The sequence below is a fragment of the Staurois parvus genome, unplaced genomic scaffold (genome assembly GCF_062004578.1).
Source record: "Staurois parvus isolate SC_StPar_1 unplaced genomic scaffold, SC_StPar_1.0 ptg000018l, whole genome shotgun sequence".
In the NCBI taxonomy this organism is placed as follows: Eukaryota; Metazoa; Chordata; class Amphibia; order Anura; family Ranidae; genus Staurois; species Staurois parvus.
This window is the reverse complement of record NW_028317814.1, coordinates 15,385,664-15,401,896: the sequence shown is the minus strand read 5'-3', so window position 1 is coordinate 15,401,896 and position 16,233 is coordinate 15,385,664.

Genomic DNA, 16,233 nt, shown 5'->3' with positions numbered 1-16,233 from the left:
ATCATGGGGGTAGGCACTCAGTACAGCTGACGCGTTTCGAAGGTCATGCCTTCTTCCTCAGAGCTTAGCTGTTTTTATTCACTGTTTGTGAGTACCATTCTTTTACTAAATACATTTTGGTTACTGAGGTAATGCACAAGGTTGGTGCGCTTCTTGTTGTTTCACTTCACAGTTCTGTTCGGGCTTCCCCAGCCTTGGTTTGGAGCTGCACGACCTTGTATACTCCGGTGGTTGCTTTTTTGGAGTTTTGATTTCATCTACTCACCACCGGCCTGGGTCCCGGAGCGCAGGAGAAATCACATTTGGTTACCTGCACCCTGCTCCATATCCATCCGTGCCATGTGTATGATAGTGTTTGGGGCAGAGGACATGGTGGGGTGTCTGTCTGATAGATCATCGAGGAGGAGGATACTTTCTGAACCAGTAAAAGAACCCAGGGTGTAACAATGAGAGAAAGGAGGGAGAGCTATGTGTGACTGGAGAGCTGAGAACTGAAATGTGAGAGCCTGAGGGGAGACCTGTGTCTGTGTGTTTGTGTGGAGGTGCTCTGTATTCTCTTTATGTAGTAGGGGGGCCAGGGGCGGACTGACAACTCATGGGGCCAACGGGCAATAGGAGATCATGGGGCAATCTGTGTCCCTGCCCACACTCAAGCCACACTCACACAAAGCCCCACCTACATATTGTAGTGACCGCATTACATGTGTTTGTCACAGAATTTCTCTACACTATGTTCAAAATAAATGTTTATTATAGAAATTAAAGAAAGTTTTACCAAAGACATGTAGCAGAATACATTTTGGCCCAAAATTTATGAAGACATTTTATTTTTTTAATTTTTTATTGGATATATTTTATAGCAGAAAGTAGAAATATATATTTTTTTCAAAAGTTTCAGTAAACAGTTAATAGAGTCCACCTGTGTGTAATTTAATCTCAGTATAAGTACAGCTGTTCTGTGAAGCCCTCAGAGTTTTTTTTTAGAGAATATTAGTGAACAAACAGTATCATGAAGGACAAGGAACACACCAGATAGGTCAGGGATAAAATTGTGGAGAACTTGAAAGCAGGGTTAGGTTATAAAAAAAAAAATCCCAAGCTTTGAACATCTCATGGAGCACTGTTCAATCCATCATCCGAAAATGAAAAGAGTAAGGCACAACTGCAAACCTACCAAGACATGGCCATCCACCTAAACTTACAGGAGAGCATTCATCAGAGAAGCAGCCAAGAGGCCCATGGTAACTCTGGAGGAGCTGCAGAGATCCACAGCTCAGGTGGGAGAATCTGTCCACAGGACAACTATTAGTCGTGCATTCTACATGTATGGCTGTTATGGAAGAGTGGCAAGAAGAAAGCCATTGTTGAAAGAAAGCCATAAGAAGTCCCATTTGCAGTTTGCGAGAAGCCATATGGGGGGCACAGCAAACATGTGGAAGAAGGTGCTCTGGTCAGATAGGGCAGAATGGAACCTTTTGGCCTAAAATCAAAATGCTATGTGTGGTGGAAAACTAACAATGCACATCACCCTGAACACACCATCCCCACTGTGAAACATGGTGGTGGCAGCATCATGTTCAGCAGGGACAGGGAAGCTGGTCAGAGTTGATGGGAAGATGGATGGAGCCAAATACAGGGCAACCTTAAAAGATAACCTGTTAGAGTTTGCAAAAGACTTGAGACTGGGACGGAGGTTCACCTTCCAGAAGGACAATGACCCCAAACATACAGCCAGAGCTACAATGGAATGGTTTAGATCAAAGCATATTCATGTGTTAGAATGGCCCAGTCAAAGTCCAGACCTAAATCCAATGGAGAATCTGTGGCAAGACTTGAAAACTGCTGTTCCATCCAATCTGACAGAGCTTGAGCTATTCTGCAAAGAAGAATGGGCAGAAATGACCCTCTCTAGATGTGCAAAGCTAGAAGAAACATCCCAAAAAGACTTGCAGCTGAAAGGTGGTCCTACAACGTATTGACTCAGGGGGGGTTGAATACAAATGCCGCCATGCTTTTCACAGATTTATTTGTAAAAAATTTTAAAAACCATTTATCATTTTCCTTTCACTTCGCAATTATGTGCCACTTTGTGTTGGTCTGTCACATAAAATCACAATAAAATACATTTACGTTTTTGGTTGTAACATGACAAACATAACATAACAAAATGGGGAAAATTTCAAGATGTATGAATGCTTTTTCAAGGCACTGTATATAACACTGATGTCTGTACACTGACTGCTATTCCCTATATATAACACTGATGTCTGTACACTGACTGCTATTCCCTATATATAACACTGATGTCTGTACACTGACTTCTATTCCCTATATAAAACACTGAGTGTACAGATGTCAGTGATATACAGTTGTGTTCAAAATAATAGCAGTCAGACCTCACTAACCTGATCAATCACTCTTTTTGGTAGAAATGATATTTCTACATGGCAAATAATTTACTAGCAGGTGTAGTAGAGTAACAGAAATCCAACAGACCCAACAGTCATGACATGCATGCTGCTGATTCTGTGTAATTGAATCACTAATTGAAAGGGGCATGTTCAAAATAATAGCAGTGTGGAGTTCTATTAGTCAGGTCATTCATTCTTTGAAAAACAGGTGGCAATTATTGCCCTTATTTAAGGAAGGAAGGCAGTAAATGTTGTACATGTTGGTTACAGTGCATTTTTCTCTGAAATTCTGAGGAAAATGGGTCATTCCAGACATTGTTCAGAAGAACAGCGTACCTTGATTAAAAAGTTGATTGGAGAGGGGAAAACATATAAAGAAGTGCAGAAAATGATAGGCTGCTCAGCTAAAATGATCGCAAATGCTTTAAAATGGCAACCGAAACCTGAAAGACGTGGAAGAAAGTGAAAAACTACCATTTGAATGGATAGAAGAATAGCCAAAATGGCAAGGTCTCAGCCAACAATCAGCTCCAGGAAGATCAAAGAAGGTGTAAAGTTCCCTGTGAGTACTGTTACAATTAGAAGACGCCTATGTGAAGCCAAGCTATCTGCAAGAAGCCCCCGCAAAGTCCCACTGTTGAAAAAAAGACGTGCTGAAGAGGTTACAATTTGCCAAAGAGCACTTTTTCTGGCCTAAAGAGAAATGGCGCAACATTTTGTGGACTGATGAAAGTAAGATTGTTCTTTTTGGGTCTAGTGGCCGGAGACAGTTTGTCAGACGACCCCCAAACACTGAATTCAAGATACAGTACACTGTGAAGACAGTGAAGCATGGTGGTGCAAGCATCATGATATGGGGATGTTTCTCATACTACGGTGTTGGGCCTATTTATCGCATACCAGGGATCATGGATCAGTTTGAACACATCAGAATACTTGAAGAGGTCATGCTGCCTTATGCTGAAGAGGAAATGCCCTTGAAATGGGTGTTCCATCAAGACAACGACCCCAAAGACACCAGTAAACATGCAACATCTTAGTTCCAGACCAACAAGATTGACGTTATGGAGTGGCCAGCCCAATCCTCGGATCTTAATCCGATAGAATACTTGTGGGGTGACATCAAAAATGCAGTTTCTGAGGCAAAACCAAGAAATAGAGAAGAACTGTGGAATGTAGTCCAATCATCCTGGGCTGGAATACCTGATCACAGGGGCCAGAAGTTGGGTGACTCCATGCAACACAGATGTACAGCAGTTCTCAGAAACAGTGCTTATACAACTAAATATTCATTAAGTGATTCAAAGGAAAGCAAAATCTTCAAACATTTTTCAGTTTACATAGTGAATGTTTGAGTTTGTAAAGAAGAATACAAACACTGCTATTTTTTTGAACAGTCTAATATTCACTTTTCTTCCATTTTTTTAGAGGAACAACACAAATTTGATATATTTTTCTTCATGTTTTGATTTGGAATAGAATGTGTAGTGTTCCCAATGCATTTGTGTGTATGGAAATAAAAGCTATTAGAAGGATTTTGAGCTTTATTCACTTTTTTCAACACACTATTATTTTGAACACAACTGTATATAGGGATCTGGACACCCAGGTGACACCATTAGTGGCATAGGGGTACATCAGTTTCTCACTGTGCAGGATTTGTGATGATGAGGATGAATTCAACAAAGAAGCAGCATGAATGTGTTATTTTTTTCTGTCAGTGTGAGTACCCTGAAAAATCATTGAAAAGAGCAGGAAGATATGAAATCTCTGTTATAAGACAGGAATTGATACATGTTCTTCACAACATGCAGCATAGAGTTTAAAAAGACTAAAACATTGTGGAACGACACCTACCAGTATTGTATGAGGAGGATACATATGCCCAAATTTTATCTGGGGGGGTTAAAACTGTCTCTCAGTGAGCCCTTTCTGTAGGGATATTTCTCTCCCTCAGCTACTTTCCTTTAAGGGCAGGACTCCAATTAAAAGGTAATTAAAGATATGGTGGGGACAGGTTCCTTTGTTGTCCCCATATTGTTAGACACAAAGAGATTGAGTCTACTGTAAATGGCAAAAAATGGAAAAGAAAAATCGTTATTAATTTCAACACTCAGTGCGTTGTCTGATAACATGCAAGGTTTGCTCAGTACCATACAGGGGCGGACTGACAACTCATGGGGCCCTGGGCAATAGGGGATCATGGGGCCCCTGTGTCCTTGCCCAAACTCAAAAAAGCCTATAAAAAAGGTACCAGGGGCATCTCATGGGGCCCCCTACTGACCCCGGGCCCTTGGGCAGTGCCCGAGTTTCCAAATGGTCATATGTGGGTGGACTAGTAGAAGACTGTGGGATTGTCTCCATAATCACATCTATAACAATGAAAAAAATCTCTCCACAAATGTGGCTAAACATTTTATGGGCGTGCATGGGGGTGACCCCACAGTCTTATAAATACAGGGCATAGAAAGAATGGGAGGTGACATCTTCAGACTTCTCTGTATGTGGGAAGTCTTCTGGATATTGCACTTACAGACAAGGATTCCAGGAGGCCTGGACTATGAATGGGATTTACCCACTGTTATGAATAGGCCACTCTGTCCGAGATTTAACAAGTAGGTGCTGGAATATAGATTTTAGTAGAAGAAAAAAAATCGAAAGTCATGCACAACCTGATATTTTCAGATATGTTTTTATTTATTAGTTTGTTTTTTTTTCCTTGCAACTGTCACAGGGTATCTTTCATGCACACAAGACGTTTAAAAAACTCTCCTAGAAGCTGTCCTCATGGCAGCAGCGTTTTTGCATAATAAAAGCCTGATGCTTGTAAAAGTATCTAACGCTTTTACAAGCGTTTAGGCACTTCTAAAATCGCATTTCATTGGCCAGAATGATCATTTATTCTGGCCATTGAAATGAATTAACACTCAAGCACTAGACATGCCTAGCATTTAGATGTGTTTAGCTGCGACAAGCATTTTTTTTCAGCCAAAACACTGCTGCTTCTGGACACACTGGCCCTGGATTTTTTTTTTCTGCTAGTAAACGCTACTGCAACTAAAAGCTTCTAAAAGTCTATGTGTGCATGGACACATAGGACTACATAGAGGGCCATTTGGAAGCACTAAAGCACCCCTAAAAGTGGCTGCAAAAACACCCTGTGTGCATGAGGCCTTAATGTGATGCTTTAGAAGGGGAAACATATTAAGTTGTTGATGGCATGTTTTGTTTTTATTTTACCAGTCTCTCATTCCCCCCACACTGAGTGGTTGCTTCTGTGTGACCCTATGTAGTCTCTTACAGCACCGCTCCAAGCGCCCATTCAGCCCCATCCAGTAACCCACTACTCAAGGGTCCTGGCCGGATGTACAAAGTATGACTCAGAGGTGCCGCATCCTGAATCAGTGGATGGAAAATGTTCTCTGCCTAGGCTCTTCCCAGGCCACCTCCTCTGACACATTTGCTCCGCCCACATGCCTCTATGACTAAACCTCGTGGGTGGGGTGGAATTGTCCAGCACACACAAATTTGGTGGGGAAACGCAAACTTGTTGAGAATGATATATAAACAACTGAAAATGCCACACATGAACCAGTGTTGCATGTCACAAATGCTATAAGTTCCCAAGAATGCATATAAAATAGTGGCAATAGAAAAAAGTTAGTTATAATGCTCCAATTCTGTGCCCCAGATTTGGGCTACACTGACTTGTTGAAATGTACCAGCAAAGGGGGGCTGCTTCGGGGTCCCTGAAGGCTGAATCATCTCAAAGGAATATCCTTCGAACAGCCTCTGGCTCTGAGGAAGAAGGGTATTCCTCCGAAACGCGTCAGCCGTTAGGGACCCCGAAGCAGCCCTCCTTTGCTGGTACATTCCTCTGTGCTTTGGAAACTATCCAAATTTGGCCACTAATGTGTGGCTTGAAGAGTGTATTTTAGTTCTGTGTTTGTGAGCACTTTGTGAGCAGTTTTCTGCTGGTATTTTTTATTAAAATCTCTTGGATAATGCACTACGTTGGTGCGCCCTCTTTTTTTTCTGTTGTTTCCACTCGCTCACCTCTATCTGTCTCCTCATAATGAACCCTTTGCTGCATGACCACACCTCCCAATACTGCCTGTCCACACCTTGTTCACATCTTACCCACATCTCTTCATAAACCCTCTGCTGCCTGACCACACCACATCCACATCTTCCCAACACTTCTCCATGAGCCCCTGCTGCCTGACCACAACTTGTTCAATTCTGTCCTATATTATTGACCATAAGGGCATTCTTCCTGTGTTTTCATTTTTGCCCTCCATTCCTCTTCCATAATCTCAATCAATGTTCTTCTGCTTGCCCACACCTCTTTCTCTCTCTTCGGCACCTCCTTATTTGCCTTTTCCTGCCTTCCCTAACTTTTGTCACCCCTCTTAATGAACCCTCTTGCTACCTGCTCACACCTTACTTGCCTCTCTTTGTCTCTTCTCCATGAGCCCTCTGCTTCCTGTCCACATCTCACTTACCTGTGTCCTGCACCTTTCCATGAACCTTCTGCTCCCTCACCACACCTTGCTCACCTTTCCATGAACCTTCTGCTCCCTCACCACACCTTGCTCACCTTTCCATGAACCTTCTGCTCCCTCACCACATCTTGCTCACCTTTCCATGAACCTTCTGCTCCCTCACCACATCTTGCTCACCTTTCCATGAACCTTCTGCTCCCTCACCACATCTTGCTCACCTTTCCATGAACCTTCTGCTCCCTCACCACATCTTGCTCACCTTTCCATGAACCTTCTGCTCCCTCACCACACCTTGCTCACCTTTCCCTGATACCTCTCCATGACACCTGTGCTGGATGTCCACAACTAAAGTACCTCGACCAACACCACATCATGAACCATGGATAGGGGATTGGCATTGTCAGCCTGCAATGGGAAGTGCTGTTACTGACAGGCTCTTCAGGTAAGAAACTTTGTAACAGATTGAAAAAAATGCTTTAGTGACTTCAGTGGGGCATCTCATCTGTATGCCTTGTCTTGGTTGCCGGGGCTCTGTTTGCATTGATATGTTTTTTATTGTTTAATGATGAAGACTTTTCTATATCTAGGGTAAACCAAGAGCTTCTATCAGAAATTTGAATGGAAATGCTCAGTTCCTCCTTTGTTTAGCCTTTCCCTACAGATTCAAGGCAATGCTTGGAACCTGAAGCTCAGACTTTGTTGTAGGTTTATTGTCTTTCTTCGACTTCACTTATCTTCAGTTTATGATCAAAGTGACTACGTTTTTGTCTGAACCAATGTTTATTCTATCAGCTCTCTCTACACACTATACTGAGCATGTCTGCCTTCTGCTTTATTGCTTATACACTTTTAGTTTTTATAGCTTATATGTTTTACAGTCTTGGAAATCTTCTTTCCATTCTCCAGTCCCCTCTACAGTCTCCGGTTCAGCCAGTAGGTACAAATCTTTCCACTGAAACCAGCACAGGTACATCTCCCTCAATGGAAATCAGACCCCTTACTGATCCAGAATATCGCAAGCTTATCCAGCAGCAGTTGGTGATAATGCTACATGCACACAAATGTCAACGACGGCAGCAAGTCAATGGTGAGATGTACGTATGCACCCTTCCCCACTGTCGTACCATAAAGAATGTTCTGAATCACATGACAATCTGTACAGTTGGGAGAACTTGTCAGGGTAAGCTGTTATCACATGTACTGAGCTGTTAAGACCCTTTCACACTTGAGCGTTTTTCAGGTTGAACCTCCATACTCAAAAACACTCAACAAGTAAAATCCCATTATTTCCAATTGTACCTGTTCACACTTGAGCATTCTGTTGCCTGTAATAAAACGCCTTTCACTGAAAAATGTACTTGCACTAATTTTCAGGCAGATCTGAGCATTTTGTCTCCATAGATTTGAATGGAAAATGCCTGAATAGTGGGAATGAGCATTTTGTTTTAGGCATTTTAGGCTCAAACAGCAGTTATTTCTATTGGCCTCAGCAAAAACGTCAAAATGAAAAACACCTGAAAAAAATGCCTATAATATTTGCAAATCTGCTAAAACAAAAAAGGTTAAAATTGCCTGAAAAAATCAAAGCTTGAAAAAACGCCTGAAAAACTCTCCTCCTTGTTCACTGCTTTGAATGTGCTAGGTTTCCAACCTGTGACTTCCTACTTTGGATGTTTTTTTCAATCAAGCTGTCAAATCATTGTAGTTTCTGAATTTATTACCATGGTGCCTGCAAAATGTGAACTTAAAAGAAACAAAATTTGCAGATGTGAATATAATTCCAGAATAATTATAGGATCATTCCAATTCTTAGGGGTCAGAAGCCAACAATTACTACATTTTCACTGTCTTTACTTTATAATTCTCGGTCCCATAAAATAACTGCTGGTAGCCAGATTTTTCTTTTTGACTCTTCAATTCTACATTAAATGGACCAACCTGCTTCTGATTTGGTTTTATTTTTTGGGCCAAAACAACTTTACATTTTAAGTAGGCTAAAACTGAATTTTTTAGGAACATTTTACTTCATAATAGAGCTTTGTCTAGAGAATTGTATGCTTGCTTTAATATTCCCCTCCCCAACAGCATATACTCACCTTTTCTTAACTATCCCCTTCGCTCCGTTCAATCACTGGTACACTTCTAAATATGGGTTCTAAATACAAGAAGCATGTTGAATACTGGTGCCCTTTGCGTACTTTGCTTCTGTGCATGACCGGTCACTGCTACTCTCTCCCTGTGCAGGATGGCTGTTCTAGTATCTGCTCCCTGCAGTTTCTTTGCAGGCAGCCTGTAGTGGGTGGACCAGATTAAATAAAATAAAGGATTTTATATGTATGTTAACTTATGTTTTACCGATTATTAACCCTTTTCAACCCTTAGTTCCCCACTGCTCTTCCTCTAGACAGATAATCTCCCATTGGAAGAACTGCATAAGGCATGACTGTGCTGTGTGCCTACCTTTAAAGACCTGCAGTAACAACAGGTCCCGGCTGTGTAAGTGTATTTTCTGTCCTTAGACTCTTTGGTGACCTAGAACAATGTTACTAAAAAGGTTTGTCATTGTGAGCCATGTCTGCCCTTACTGATGATAGAATATTTTGTGTATAATTTATTGTGGAGCAAATGCAATTCTAAGCTTTAACGTGACTCCATTGCTATAATAACCCAAAGCACACTCTAAAAAAAGATGCTGATTACTTGCCTGTTGAGGAGGCAATGAGTCCGGGTGGTTTTATTCCAGAGCTATTAGTGATTCTATTATCTGACACTTCCATGTGTGTCACATATACATTGCATTCTGTGGTTCCATCTGCTGGACACTATGGCCCTGATTTACTATTGGGCTTGGGCGCATATTCGTGGGCGAACGTCTAATTTTTATGAGCGACCGTCTACTTTTACCCCGCAACGAGATTTACTATTGAGCAGCGTCCATAAGCAGATTCCCAATCGAATTTACTAACAAGGCACACGCCCGGAATCAGACTCACAAAGCAGACTTGCTAAGAAGCACGTCTAACACCATGAAAAATCACTGCAGAGACATGTTCACTTAGAAATTTGCTTTGCCAAATATCAGGACTTCACTTTAAACAATATCTGCTATTTCCCAAAAAATTAAGAATGTGTTAAAAATCGTTTTTTTAAAGGAAATCGACACAGTGAAAATCTAGACGCCCGTGCAGTGTCTTTGGCCGATATAAATGCGCATGTGCAGAACACATGTTAGACGTCCTCTGCAGGTGCTTGCTTTTTAGCCACTGCCCAATAGTAAATCTCTGTGTGGATTCCTCTGACAGCCGACACTCGGGCGCGTCTTCCGTGTTTAATAAACAGCACTAGGCATATCTTTATGTATTCTAATTTGATTTCCGTAGTTTTAGTGATTCTATTTTTGTTTCTTATCCTTTATAATTATTTCTGTAATGATTTTACTTATTTCAAAGGTCTAGATAATATTTATTTTGACAGCTGAATGTAAAAATAAAGGTCCGCAATAAACCAAAAAAAAAAAAACAGCGTGGGTCCCCCCTCTCATCCATACCAAGCCCTTCAGGTCTGGTATGGATATTAAGGGGGAACTCCATGCTGAAATTTAAAAAAAAAAACAGCGTGGGTCCCCCTCAATATCCATACCAGACCCTTATCCGAGCATGCAGCCCGGCAGGTCAGGAGCGAGCGCCCCCCCCTCCTGAACCATACCAGGCCACATGCCCTCAACATGGGGGGGTGCTTTGGGGCAGGGGGGGCCCCCCCAAAGCACCTTTTCCCCATGTCGATGAGGATAAGGGCCTCTTCCCCACAACCCTGGCCTGTGGTTGTGGGGGTCTGCGGGCGGGGTCTTATCAGAATCTGGAAACCCCCTTTAACAAGGGGGCCCCCAGATCCCGGCGCCCCCCCCCCCTACGTGAATGAGTCTGCAGTACATGGTCCCGCGACTCATTCACAAAAAGACAAAGTGTGGTGTAAAAAAAACACAGTACAGGGTCTTTGACAAGTCCTTTATTAAAACAATGTCCCCCAAAGTAGATCCAGCGTCAATCACGGCGGGATGGGATGGGTCCTCCAGCATGACAATGACCCAAAAATTCCGCCAAGGCAACAAAGGAGTGGCTCAAGAAGAAGCACGTTAAGCTCATGGAGTTGCCTAGCCAGTCTCCAGACCTTAATCCTACAGAAAATTTGGGATCTGTAAAAAAGAGTAGACCAAAATCCCTCCTGAGATGTGTGCAAACCTGGAAACCAACTACAGGAAACGTATTAATTCTGAGCTTGCCAACAAGGGTTTCTCCACTAAGTACAAAATTATGCTTTGCTTGGGGATCAAATACTTATTTTACAAATTCTGCAGAGTATCAAAGAATTTTTTTTCCCCACTGTAATTTTATGAAGATCATACTGAATTAGGTACTGTTCTCTTAAAACCATTTCATCTTGAGATCTTGCATGCTATTAGGCTGAATAACTCAACATTTACATATGTTTTTCTCATTAAGTTATTTCAATTAAATCTTAGCACCTGAGTTCCCTGCTCCACCCACTTGCAAGGGCCATTACAAGGGCTATCACTTGCCATAAGGTACCATTGTGTATACAGAACTTGTATCATTTAGTTAGTAAGCAAGTATGATGAGTAAGACTTCACAGAATTTGTAAGCAGACCTGGGAGCCTCCTAATAGCTATTCCTTGCAATAAACACACAAATAATAGGAGGTTGTGATACATATCAGGATATGTTTTGTAAGAAGTCACTGCTGCAGCATAGATTTTGATTTTCATTTCAAGAATACATATGTACAGATTATACCTAAGGTTCACCATAAAAATCCTCATCTTGCCCCTGCAGTGAAGGGTACATTAAATGCTCAGTTCAGGACCAGGCTATTTAGGGTTACCCTAGGAGGCACTTATGAGTGAATCCAACTTTGGAAGCACTCCTTGCCATATGGATATTTTTCAGATTTCTAGGTTTATAGGTTGGGTAGCAGAACACTTAGCCTGGGTTCACATATATGCGGTGTGGTATATCGCATGTGATTCACACAGGATCCGCACCACATTCCTGTGCAAATCACATGTTACTTGTGTGCGTTGCGGTTGGAGCCATACATTTTGTATGGCTCTAATTGTAACGCATCCGCACCAAAAATGTACAGGATCCTTTTTTGGGTCCACACTAGAATCGGATAGCATGGGTATTCACACCTATGTGATCCAATTCTGCACATTGCACCATGGTTTGCAGACCGCTTTTCGGGGTGTTGTTAACTTAACATACACACCCGCAGTGGTTCGCATGAACGGGGTGCGATTCTGAAGCGGTGCGGAATTCGCACAGAAAACGCTACAAATTCTGCACCGCATCAGTGTGAACCCGGGCTTAAGTGAAGGGTCCCAGCATGTTGAAGGATGAACGCATGGTTTCCCAGGGAGATAGTTGCACATCTATGACCACACTATGGGGGTTATTTACTAAAACTGGAGGGTGCAAAATTGGGTGCAGCTCTGCATAAAAACAGCTTCCAGGTTTTATTGACAAAGCTTAATTGAACAAGCTGAAGTAAGAAGCTGATTGGCTACCATGCCCAGCTGCACCAGATTCTAAGTGGATTAGGTTTAGTAAATCCCCCCCATGTCTACCTGCAGTACCAGTCTACTGTCATACCTGGTTTATGGTAGTCCAGAGATACACATTAGCCCTTTAGTCTTCCTTCAGCGACCTCGTATAACAAACGTTAAGATTTGTCACTGCCTCTCTACCAGAAGTTTGCAGGAGGGAGGAGTTCCATTGTGATGTCAAGAGAACCGAAAAAAATGTATACACCACAAGAAAAGAGACTTGGAACTCAACATAAAAAGAGATGGGAAACAATCGCGAGCTAGACTGTATATGTCAAAAAGGGAAGTTTGTTTGAAAAAGGACAGCAAGGAACCTTGAAGATTAACACTTTCTGTCACTGTCAGTGTGGACTTCAGCAGAAGAGTTCTCAGGATCAGAAAGGTGAGTTTGTTATGTAGGACTACCCCCTTAGGAGTTGCTAGAGATTTGGGTCCCCCTATAGTCCTGCACAGCCAGGCAACACGCATTTCCTTCCAGACTTGCATTCCAGAGACAGTAAACAGTCCTTGAGCTTGTTTTTTTTTTTATATTATTAAGGAGTAAATAACTTAGATGGGGATGAGGGGTACATGGGATGCCCGAGGAACTGTAAAACTGAAGACAACTCCCTGGAACTATGTACCAGTAGTCAGTAGTAGTTAGATATCATGGGGCCCTGTACAGCCTACCTGACAGGCCCACCCCCCCACCCCCCCCCGCCAGAAAAAAAATCAAAATTATATTTACGGTAAAAATACACTGAAAACGTTATTAATATACACAAGCCCAAAAAAATTCTAAAATCTAAATGATAAAACTGTACTGAGTTAATAAATAAAGCTGTGTGTGTAATTGAGGTCTTGGGGCTCATTCTCATGGGTGCTGTGGCCTGTAGAGTGTGAATCAGTGGTTTGTTTATGTGGCTGGAGCCACTTGGAGCCGGTTGCAGGCAACCTATGTTACACTATGGAAATGCTGCAGGTCCTAATTTGACAGGCATATAGGTGCAGGTGTACAGCCCTGAACACAGACAGTGAGCATTCAGGGCCACTTTCCCACACCTGCACACCTGTCAGGAGGGCCGGGGGTACCCCTTTATCAGTGGCTATGCCAGTAGTAGGAACCAAAATTTGACCCCTCTGACTATTCCTCCAGCTCCCCCTAGCTACCTAGGAGGGTACTACAGTTATATCTTCTTTTACAGGTATGCCTTTTTTTAAAACATTTTGTAAAGAGACAGGGTAATTTTAAAGAAAAGAGAGAGACTTCTGAAACACATTGTACCACAGTCATCTATTTTACCAAATGGTGAACTAGAAGGCTGAAACAATTCTGATTTTACGAGTGTTTTAGACTTGAATCAGCGCCCTACATTTTTCATGGTAACTGCATGCATGCTACATAACATGTAAACCTAAAGTGCTTCTAAGCGCAAAAGTTGGACGTCTATGGACGTACTTAACTTTCATCCACTATACCAGGATGATGCCTGCAGCTACAGGCATCCTCTTGGTATCTTTCTTTTCAGCCAGTGATTCCCTCTTTTGTAAAAGCCATCCTAGTAGCTGATTATCCACTTGATTGCTTTTACGGGCAGTAGGAGGGGACCCCCCCCCCCCCTGGTGCCCACTGGTGCTTCTCTGGACTCTCCCATGTGTTTTATGGAGCCCAGTATCTGATCCGGCATTGCCATTGGGCTGCCATAGAGCTGTCTCTATGATCCTGGGAGACGGAAAGTGACATCATTTTTTAAAATCATGCTTTCCAGGGCAAAGGAGATATCTGGGGTCTTATTGACCCCAAATGACCCCAGTAACAATGTAAAAATAAAAATAAAGAATGCAGAAACAAACACAAACGTAGGTTGCGCCTGCATATGTAAACAGTGTTCGTACCACACAGGTGAGGTATTGCTGCAAACTTTACAGCGAGAGCAATAATTCTAGCACAGTAACATTTTTAAAGTGTCGCCTATGGAGATTTTTAAGTACTGTAGTTTGGCGCCATTTCATAAGTATTCACAATTTTAGATGTTAGGTATCTATTTACTCGGTGTAATATCATCTTTTATATTTTACCAAAAAATAGGTTATATATTGTTTTTTTTGCATTAAAATTCATTAAAGTATATTTTAAAAAAAAAGAGTATGAAAAATCACTGCGTAAATACAGTGTGACATAGAAAAATGTAACATCCACTGTTTTATTTTCTAGGGTCTCTGTTTAAAAAATAATATATAATATTTGGGGGTTCTGAGCAATTTTCTAACAAAAAAAATTATGGTTTTTACATGTAGGAGTGAAATGTCAGAATTTGCCTGGTAGGCAAGTGGTTAACACAGGGGACATCTTTGTTTAGTCATCATCCAGGGTTACCATATACTTCCTGGTTTGAGATGCTTTCTCAAAAATGACACAATCATATAAATCCTGGTGACCTGCAGCCTCTCACCTACAAAGTTACAATGTTGCATTTTGATCACTAGGGGAGAGGAGACTGGGGAAAAGCTTCCTCTTGCCTGCAGCAGACTGATCACATGTCATCAAGCAGAACTATAGGTAAAACTTTTTTTCCATTTTTTGATAGAGTAAGGGAGGGTTATAACCCCTGTCAGATGTCTTTTTGCAGTCTGTGTCCCATTGCAGAGATTTCCATTCACTTCCTGTCCCATAGCCAAACAGGAAGTGAGAGGAAATCCCTTCAGATTAAGGGAATTCCTTGGGGACTTCCAGGTCACCAGAACTAGTGTCACCATTGGAAAATTTCCCCAGTACTTTTCTGGGGACAGCCCAAAATTTGTGACCCTGCATTCACTATATCTGGTCTCCCACAGTACACACAACATGGAAATGCGATGATTTTACTAAATATAAATTAATAAATACCTTTTTTCATCAGCAGTATATAACAGTATTGTGACTTCTATCTGTGTCCAGCTGAGCACTGTTTAAAGCTTGTAGGAAGAATTTTCATTCTCCTCTGACTGTCCAATGAGGCTGCATAACCCCTGACCTTGTGTCTGGACAGCGCTGATTGGCCCTATGCTGATCACATCACCTTACCAAAGAAGAGTAAAACTCTCTAGCAATACACACTAAACTGAGCATGTGCAGAGTGACTCCTAGAGCTCTGTACTATTAGTAGATAGATTGGGGACAGTAGAAGAAGGGAGGATCAGAGAAGACAGGATCAAACAGTCATTTTACACAATGCGCAGGATTAACCCTTTAGGTTTCACAGTGAGTATAACAAGCATGTTTTACTGCATATATTACTGCATATACAGACTGATTTTACTGTTGTGAATTTAGTAACACTTTAATTTCTCTTTAGGTAATTCAAATATATTTATCATTTTCTGAAGATAAATTTGACAATTACTTTTAAATATACCATTTGTATTTTGTGGTTTGAAAGAGAAAGAAACAGGTAGAGTAAGGCTTAGAAAAAACAAAGAAAATAAAGATGATAGTACAATACCCCTATTTAATATGCATGGATACAGGAAAGTATTTGAAAATAAACCACTAAGTCTAACTGCTACGAATGTCCTAGTTTCTCTCGAAGTTTAAACCATATTAGAGTTCTATTTTTGTATATTAAGTAAATAAATTTGAGGAATTAGTTGGATTCCTTAAAGCACCGAAACTTCATTTCAATGTACTGTATGAGTTTCCTCATTTGCTTTCAGAATATTTCCCTCTGGTCTAATG